The sequence below is a fragment of the Diabrotica virgifera genome, chromosome 10 (genome assembly GCF_917563875.1).
Source record: "Diabrotica virgifera virgifera chromosome 10, PGI_DIABVI_V3a".
NCBI lineage: Eukaryota > Metazoa > Arthropoda > Insecta > Coleoptera > Chrysomelidae > Diabrotica > Diabrotica virgifera.
In genome coordinates this window covers 109,671,797-109,682,499 of record NC_065452.1, presented here as the reverse complement: position 1 = coordinate 109,682,499, position 10,703 = coordinate 109,671,797, and positions in this window count along the sequence as shown.

Below are 10,703 nucleotides of genomic sequence, written 5' to 3'. Positions count from 1 at the left end.
AGACAATTTGCAAAAAAACACTTGAATTGTCAACTCCATCGAAACATAATCCGGCTTTGTTCGAGTATATCAAAGTGATATTCAAAAGTAGTCACTTTGTATGTATGTATGTTCAGTTAATATCCTAGTATTACAAAGCATTCCAGATACACATGATATCCATCTGTAAATCGTATCGACTATCGCATGTCCTATAGGTATAATATATTCGTGATCTCAACCTGTTAGATTTTGAGCTGTTGTAGTAGTGAATCCCTATCGACAGACATATTTGGACGGTTCGAGTTAATTGAAAATTGATCCCTGAAATACTGAAACAATATTTATCTCCAGTATTTAGTGTTTCGACGATCACAGAGCCCTTCGCTTATTCCGAATTAATGTATATGTGAGATTTTGAGGTGTAAACGAACCTATCTTGGAGAGGATATAAACGAAATTGCTCGGTTCTAATGCATTAGTAATTGAGCGTATACTGGCAACATCAATTAAGACAGTGATGTTAAAATCAATGTGCTTTCTAACTTAGTTATTAAAAGGTAGTATTTTCATCTATAGCTGAATTCATGATAGTTCAGAGAAATAAGGAAAAAAATAACCTGTTGGTGACACAACCCCCTCCAGGCCGAAACCAAATTATTTGAGTAGTATGGACATCTACAGTATTTCTCATGATCATCTTTCAGTGCGTCACAGTTTTTCGATTTCTTTCTAACGCATTAAATTTTATGTGACAGAAAAAAAGGCACGTCGGTGATTACATTTCGTCGGTGACATTTTTATAACATTTATTCTAGTTATTCTAGTTGTCGATAGATGGCGCCATAATAAAAAATTATTCTTTTTTTAATTAGATAATAATATTACAAATATAATCTGTATAATTTATAAGACTATACAAATCAAAGAAAATACCATTTTATAAATGCAAGAAACACATTTGATTTGTTTTTATTCAAAATTGAAAATAATATGTGACAACTGTCAGATTTAACTAAAATTTCATGTTAGAATAAATGTCATAAATGTGTATTATCACGGACTTACCCTTTTTCCTATCATTTGTTACGCACTGAAAATGATCATGAAAAGGACAATATATTAATAACCTATATGTTTCCTGTAGTTATAAACAAATAAAGATTAAAAAACGCAAAATTTTCGCTTTTTTCGTCTATAACCAAAAAGTTAAGTATTTTAAACAAATTTGAGAGTAATAGTCTCATAAATCGTATAAAATACTTCAATATGGCGTTCACTGAATATGTCTATCCTTATTGGTTGCTTAGAAAATTGCAAAATAAATCATAAACTTTGAGTTTTTATAAATATTCATAACTTATGTAAAAATTAACTTAGAACGTTCTTATTACACGAAATGGTAAGACCTCTGGTGCTTAAATCATACCCTAAATTTCAAAGCAATTGGTCAAATAGTTTAAAAGGTATTTAATTTTTTTATCCCAAATTAATTTTTTTCGCAACTCTATAAGTCAGAAAATGATGAAGTTACGCTAATACTTTGGAGAGTTTATGAAAGAAGAAAATTTATGCTATTAATTTAATTTAAAAATATGACAAAAAATAATTCTAAATATTGCAAAATTATTTTGCAAAAACATGTGAATTAAAAAAGGGGGGGGGGCTAACTTCGTCCCTAATTGTCTTAGGACACTTGTTTTTCTTTCTAAATGTATATAAAAATTTAGTCTTTCCAAATATGAAAAAAATATTTTTTCGATGGGTAACGGTTAAAAAGTTATTCTAATTGTTTATAAGTAAGCAAAAAATCGACGTGTTTTTGCAAAATAATTTTACACTGTTTAAAATTACTTTTTGTAATTTTTTTTAATTAAGTCAATAGCATAAATGTTCTTCTTCCATAAACTGTCAGAAGTCTTACTGTAACCTCATAATTTTCTGACTTATAGTGTTGCAAAAAAAATCAATTTGGGATAAACAAATTAAATAACTTTTAAACTATTTGACCAATTGCTTTGTTTAAAATATAATTAATTTAACCACCAGAAGTCTCAGCAATTCGTATAATAAGAAGATTTTAAGTTAATTTTTACATAAGTTATGAATATTTAAAAAACTCAAAATTTATGATTTATTTTGCAATTTTCTAAGCAACCAGTAAGGATAGATATATTCAGCGAACTCCATATTGAAATTTGTTAGACAATTTATGAGTTACTTACTTTCAAATTTTTTTAAATTGCTTAATTTTTTGGTTATAGACGAAAAAAGCGAAAATTTACGGTTTTTTGATCTTCATTTGTTTATAACTATGTATGTCATCAAAATCGGCTGCAGGAAATATAAAGGTTATTAATATAGATGTCCATACTACTCAAAAAATTTGGTTGCGGCCTGGAGGGGGATGTGTCACGAGAAAAATCTTATTTCTCTGGACTATGAATGTTTCTCTAGAGTAGAGTCTGGCCTACTGACAGTAATAATAATAGCACTATTTAGCATATTTTTATCTCTTGAGTCTCCTTGCTTGATCTTTCTTACTACCAAATAGTCATGAAAAATTGCTTGTATTTAAGACATGGCAATTGTGAAGTATTTTACGAATATAAGATGTGAGATATTTCTAAAAACCTTTCAAATACGAAATAATTAGTTACGATATTGTTTATAGAATGTAAAATGACAAAACAGATTATTAATTGAGGCGCTCAGAGCAACAGTAACCTAACCCACATCCCACAATTATTTAAGTGTGTTCAGATGCAGAGTAGCTCAAGCAATGGTTGCTTGAAAATATTTAAGTAATGCATAGCTTTATTGTAATAAAAGCGTTTTGAAAAAATTGTGGGATGTGGGTTAGGCCACTGTTGCTGTGAGCGCCTCAATTATTTACCGCCGATTTTTTTGTCACACGCAACGAGGTTTGTTTTGATGACAAGGTGATTTCTTCTAATTAAGCAAAAACATAATATTATTATATCATACGTAAACTTGACACAGAAACGAAAATGAAAAATTATACATATATATCCATCCAATAAATAAAGGGGACGCGAATAGATTAGAGATTCAGTTCGGTTTGGGGTTACCTTAGAGTGCCTTCTTGGGTTAAAGAGAATACAATGAGATTAATGAGAATACAATGGTTACCGTCATCGACTAAGTACTATAATACGTGACCCGTCAAAATAGCCCGGTCAAAACAGCCCCGTCAAAAAAGCCCCGTCAAAATAGCCCGAACACAAAATAGCCTCGACAAAATAGCCCACAAACAAAATAGCCCCGACAAAATAGATCGCACACAAAATAGCCCCGGTCAAAACAGTCCCGGCTAAAACAGCCCCGGCTAAAACAGCCTCTTATAAACAATTACATAATTATTTATACAAGGTGTCCAAAAACTTTTTTTAATTTAAATTATTTGACAAAAAGGAAGAATGTATTTAATTTATTTAATTTAAAATGCATTTTACTGTTGCCCGAAAACAGAAAAAAATGTTTATATCATAAATTAACATTGATTTTCGCTTAACTTAAATGTTCAAACTTCCAAGAGGCAGGAAAGACAGGACTTAAGTTCTCTGAAAAGACAATTTTTATTTAATGTAGTTAAGATAAACATCTGAATAGAGGATAATTACCATTTCCAAAAAAATGTATTTTTAAGGAATTATTTCATGATGAATTCTGAAGGAAGCTTTTTTTCGGGGCTATTTTGTCGGGGCTATTTTGTCGGCGGGCTATTATTCCGCGGCTATTTTGTCTGCAGGCTATTATTCCGCGGCTATTTTGTCTGCAGGCTATTTTGTCGGAGCTATTTTGTGTGCGGGATATTATGTCGGGGCTATTTTGTCGGAGCTTTTTTGACGGGGCTATTTTGACGGGGTACCACTATAATACGTACTAATAAATGAACGTATGTGTTAGGTTATAGGTATAGGTTAGGCATAAGTTATTCCTGCTTCCTAACAATGCACTAACCTTACGATAGATAACATGTTGATCTTCGATATCCTTTAATCATGCCTCGCACAGCAATAATGATTTCCGTGATAACACTTGTGGCCAGACAACCTTCACGGAATTCTTCACTGAAGCTGGTGCGTCCACGTTTAACTTTTTCAAACCTTTTGCAGCAGTTGATAGATCTGGTACATTATGACGAAAACCAGGACAAACTCGATCGGCGCTTTTTTATTTACTTAGGCTAACTTTAAACTCGTGTAAAAAAATCACAATCAAATTTTCACGACAGGTTTCCAATTCTTCACGAAATTGATTGTTTGAAAATTTGTTGCTAAGGCTCATAGTAGGGGAGCCTTCAATGCTAAATTTGCAGTTAAATACTAAAGCGTCATGGAGACCTATTGGGTTGTGAAGATTAGGTCTTAAAACAAAAATGTTAAGTTAAATTTTCCATTTTAGTGGGGATTTTTAATTTTATTTTCAATTTCCAAAAGTTGTTTTTTTCGATTATAGCGTCATCTATTCATAATTTGAAAAAATGTCTCCAATAAATGTTATTTATTTTTACGGAAGGAATCCCAATTGGCAATAAAAAAATTAAGATTCCTATTTAAGATATTAAAATAACCTCCACCTCACCTCCGTGGGGGTCGTGCTTGGTGTCATTCCATAGATGTTAAAAAATACTGAACACGTATTTTTCAGTTTCCGATGTAATGTTCATTTCTTGAAATATCGCGGGGGTTCCTATTTAAGATTTTAAAGTTATCCCCACTTACCCCCTAACATGGGGAGTCGTGTTTGGCATAATTCAATAGATTTTTGAAAAATATTAAACACGTATTTTTTAGTTTTTCGATCTGATGTTCATTTGACGAAATATGCGCTTATTTTTTGTAAAATTTTGTGACTCGCCCATTTCCTTACGCCCCCCGCTTAAATGATCAGATTGTTGAAATATATACTGTCCTTCATATACTTAACTTACCTTGTTTTAATCTGACTCTCTCGAGATTGAATAATATATTACATTCCTCAGATGATCCCTAATGAGGATGAAAGGTCCGCAAGGGAGTTTATGGTCCTCTCTGAACGAATTGAAATTTATTTGAAAAATAAACATTGATCTTCGCTTAAACGAAATGTTCAAACTGCCAAGAGGCAGGTGGGTGGCAGCTTTAACATTGAATTTAAGCTAAAAACAATATTTATTTGTGAAATAAACATTTTTTCCTGTTTTCCTGTTTTCTGACAAGAGTAAAACGTATTTTGTATTAAATAAATTACATACATTGTCTCAATTAATTTAATTAAAATATTTGTTTTGAACCCCTTTTACAAATAATTACGTTAATGTTTATATTACTAAATAGAGAATTGAATACCCTTTCAAATAAGCTACGACATGACCACTATTTACATTTAAAAAAAATCATAGATTACGTCATTACGCAAAGATGGAGGACGTCACTAGTATGATATATATGCCAGAAAATCGAAATTTAAAAATAAAAATCGACCGATTTCGGGATTTTTCCTTAAAGTTGTCGGTTTACGAGATAATGAATTTATGCGATACTTTATGGACGCACAGTATATTTTCTAACATGTGTGTCAGTCAGGTAGGTCTATAAGAACATGTTTCTGCAAGCTTGAACTTGTAAAATGATCGTACAGCGTGTTTTTAGAATCAACTGCAAAAACTTGTTTTTCCAGTAAAAAATCCATTGTCCGTTTTGAAAAGTTTTGTTTTTCGAAAGTTCTGCGAACTTTTAACAGTAAGGCAACAGTGCGTCGGCAATACGACAGTGACAGTCACATCATACTATTAAAAACAATAATTATTTTACTCATAGGCGTGCTAAATGTTGCCAAGTCAATTACGTTCGATTTCTAGTTATAGAAAATCGATTTTTAGTAGATCTCATGTGACACAAAATCTAGGCAAAGGATAAAAAAGTTTATTTGAAGAAAGTGTATTTTTTTGTTCTTCTTAATGGCGGTACGCTTTTTGCAATATTTTACCTAGTTATAGAGTAATTTCCACATATTAACATATTTCTCAAATTGGGCACTGTACCGCCATTCTTTATTATATTACGAATATGTTTGCCAAATATCTCGACAAAATATTCAAAATTACAGCCGCATTCTTGGACTGCGTTTTCCGCGCGCTACAGTTGCCTCTTAATAGATGGCTCATTAAAGATATTGTTCGACGTTCTGAACTAAACTAGTATTCTAACTGAATTTAATTTCGGTATTGACTGAAGGCAACGCTATGCAATATAGAGTTAACATTAGAGAACGTAAAATTTTTATAATTAAATATTATAGTTAGAATTACGGTAAGAACATAATTAGTAAATTTATTTTAAGCAACATACTTATAGAACAAATTTAAAAAAACGCAAACATCTGGTATGTACATATTTCGTTATCCACTTATTTTTCTACTTTACTGTTTTCCGCTTCGTTTTCCAATTAAGACTTCTACATTAAAATACACTGCCCAACAATGGATAAGGATCGAAGTAATATTTTACGCAATAAATATTCGGAGTTTGTAAAAATTTAATATAATTAAAATAATAACAATACCCCAATTTTGTTATCAATTTTAAACGAAATAAAATAATTTTTGTTATTGTGTTATTGTCATTATTTCATTCATAGGAGATTCTGACCAATAGAAAGCTACAGAAATCTAAATTAAACTGATAATTTTTGATAATTTCCTGTCGTCAAGTATATTACGTCAGATGCCCTTCGTTGCTACGAAAAAATACATTCAGTGACATTAATGACAATTAATGTTTTAAAAATTATAAAAGTGATGACTTTTAACCGTCTCAAATATTTATAACAACTGTGTGTTTAATTGTACTAATTTGTACTTACATAAATAAATTACAATAAAATTTTGGTTTTATCCATGAAATAATCGAAACAAATTGCACTCGATCTCTAAAATTAATATAGAATTTTAGAGCTCTTGTGCAATTACTACTGATTATTTCATTCATAAGAGATTTTGACCAAAGCTACAGAAATCTAAATTAAACTGATAATTTTTGATAATTTCCCGTCGTCAAGTATATTACGTCAGATGCCCTTCGTTGCTACGAAAAAATACATTCAGTGACATTAATGACAATTAATGTTTTAAAAATTATAAAAGTGATGACTCTCAACCGTCAAATATTTATAACAACTGTGTGTTTAATTGTACTAATTTGTACTTACATAAATAACTTACAATAAAATTTTGGTTTTGAACAGTTTTATTCATGAAATAATCGCAACAAATTGCACTCGATCTCTAAAATGAATATAGAATTTTTGCCCTCGTGACACTTTTACATAATTTTACTCGCCTTCGGCTCGTGAAATTAAAACTGTCAAAATGTCACTCGGGAAAAATTCAATAATTTTAGAGCTCTTGTGCACTTACTACTGACAATTTCTTTTTTCTTTTTCTTACTGTCCTCAGCAAAAATTTGAATATTAATTTGTATATTTTTATGTATACATATTTTCATTTGATTTTAACACAGTTTGGGTTCAGTTGTTTAAAATAGTGGAGTATTTTATTAATTAGTTATAAACTATGTCCCGGAGACGTTTAGATATTGTGCAAATGCAACAGATTGTGAGATGGATCAACGAAGGGTTAACGCAACATGAAGTGGCTCAACCTTTGGAGTTTTCGCAAAGTGCTGTAAATAGAGATTGGAATCGTCATGTCACAAACGTTGTAGCCAAATGTTCATGGTGGAGGGCGACAACGTAGCACCAACCCTTGACCGATATATGCGAATTATTGCTAGACGAAACCCAAGATATACTGCTTCTCGCATCAACAGAACTTTGCGTAATGCCACTGGATGAATAATTTCAAACCAAACCGTTAGAAGAAGTTGCATATGACTGGCTCAAGAGCAAGAAAACGTCCATCTCATCCAGTACTAATCAGGGAATATAGATTGAGAAGACTATGGGCTCAATGATCGAAATTGCCAGGGACCTTCATAATGATGAGAAAATTCTACTACAACAGAGAGATAAATATCCCTCTACGATTAAGAATGCTAAGAGGCTACGTATTTAACACGCTAATGTACGGTGTAGGGGCCTGGACTCTCAAACAGAACAACATAAAATATTGAAAATTTCGAGATGTGATGCTACCGTCGTATGCTATAGATAAGTTGGGTTGAAAGAGTCACAAACTTTGAAGTAATACGAAGGATCTGAAAAGAGCCAGAAATTTTGTTAACGATAAAACGAAGAAAACTCGAATATGTGGGACGCCTGATGAGGGGGCGTAAATTAGCATTACTTTAGAATATAATGCAAGGAAAAATAGAAGGAAAACAGAATCCAGGCCGTAGAAGAATATCATGGTTGCGGAATTTGGGAGAGTGGTTTGGCTGCACCACTAATGGACTCCCTAGGTCAGCTCTAAACAAGGTCAGGATAGCCTTGATGATTTCCAATCGCCGGATAGGAGTAGTAAAAGAAGAAGAAGAAGATGGGCTAAAGAACACTGCAACTGGACAATCAACGAATGAAGTAACTGTTTATTTACATGTGAGTCTAGATTTGTATAAACAATTCCGATGGTCATATTTAGATTTTGAGTGTTTTTGGGGGATGCTCTATTTGCGTTTGGGGTGTTATTTATTTTGATAACTGCACCGTCTTAGTGGTTCTGACGAATGCTACGATGGCGGCTCAGAGATATAGAGATATGGTTGTAGAACCAATTATTGTACTATTTGTTGTCCTTATGGACGACAATGTCAGTCCCTGCCGTGCAAGAATTGTAAACGAAAGATTACATCATCGTATTTACTAAATAGACTAACCAGCCCAGTCACCGGATATAAACTGAATAGAACATGTCTTGGCCGCTATAACACAACTAAACTAAATCTGTTAGACAATCCTGTGAATACGTTTCAACGGTTCAATAAGCTGTGAAGCAGATATGGACAACTTTTTAATCAAAATTATTTGAATGCATAATTGAAAGTTTTCGTAATAGAGAAAGAAGTTTAATTCATTCACGAGGAGGTCTAACAAGATGATAGAATATTTGTAGGCCAATTATCTCGGTATTTTGTATTTTGTTGAACACAATTTTGTGTTACTTTATTTAAATAAATTGTTTCTATTTTTTGTTAAAATATTTTATTTTTGCCTTTGATTATTTATGTTTCTTTATGTTTCTTCTTCAAGTGCCATCTCCGCGACGGAGATCAGCAGTCAACATAGCTATTCGGAGTCTAGGGACGGTTGCTCTGAAATGTTCTGCATCTCCCTATGTTCCAATTTTCCTTGAATCTTTCGCTACATAATGAATTGGAGCAATTTGTATCTATCCCCACCTATAATATGTCCGAGATATTCTAATTTTCTCGTTTTGAAGGTATTTAAGGTATCCATGATCATGATGGTATAGGTGGGATGTAAGGGATAGTGACGCGCAACGTATAGCCACTTCTATCCAAAAGTTAACCTCACCTGCTCGTGTGATGATCTAGATCATGGTCATCTGGTACATCCTGCTAAATAACTAACCAGGCTTTGCCGTCCGAGTGATTGTCTGTATAAGCAATCCCCCACTTACTGACCAACGGCTTCGGGCGGATGAGTTGGTTAGTGATAGGGCATTCTTTTGTCCTGGAGTTGGGAAACTGGCCCTAAAGGCGGATGAGCTAAGATATTAGCCAACGGCATAAGAATACAGAAGGCAACGGGAAACCACTGTATTAAAGGTCGTAAGATATCCCTAGTCGAATCATCATAAAATGAGAAGACACAGTAAGCAGACAGATACTGATCATGGGTATCGGAGACCAAGATCCGGCAGGAAAGGAGTCAGGGCTTTTCAAGTCGTCAACCAGCGAAATCCCTGCCAGAAAAAGAAAAAAGCAGACCGTGAATCTAAAATTGGAACGTGGAATGTAACCACAATATTCGAATCCGGAAAAACACATAATGTAATCCAAGAAATGAAAAGAGTTAACATCAATATTTTAGGAATAAGTGAAACCCGATGGATAATAAATGGAAAATGTCAAGTTAGAGACCATACCATATACTATTCTGGTAATAATGACACACACCATCGACATGGCGTAGCAATAATACTGAACAATGAAGTCCCACAACACGTCCAGAATTTTCTACCTTTTTCCGAAAGAGTTATGCTACTACAACTAAAAACGACAGACAGAAAAATAAACCTAATTCAAGTCTATGCCCCAACGGCCGAAAAAGATGACGAAGAGGTGGAATCGTTCTATGAATAAATTCAAGAGGCATTGAGAATTACCAAAGTACGTGACGTCACAGTAATAATGGGTGGATCTTAACGCCAAAATTGAAAAGGTTAGCAGATATAACGTAGTGGGAAATTTTGGATTAGGTGATAGAAATCAAAGAGGAGATAGGTTGATACAATGATAATAAAACGATAGAACGAGTTCAAAATTATAACTATTTAGGGATAAACATTAGTGAAACAAACGATTATACCAAAAAAATCCGAATTAGAATAGAAATGGCTAGACGTGCATTCACTAATATGAAAAAAATATTATGTAGTAGAGACCTCAGCCTAAATCTTAGAAAGCGAGTACTAAAATGTTATGTATTTTCTGTTCTTTTGTATGGTCTGGAGACATGGACTCTCAATAAACAATCCCTCAATAGATCGGAAGCATTTGAGATGTGGACGTATCGAA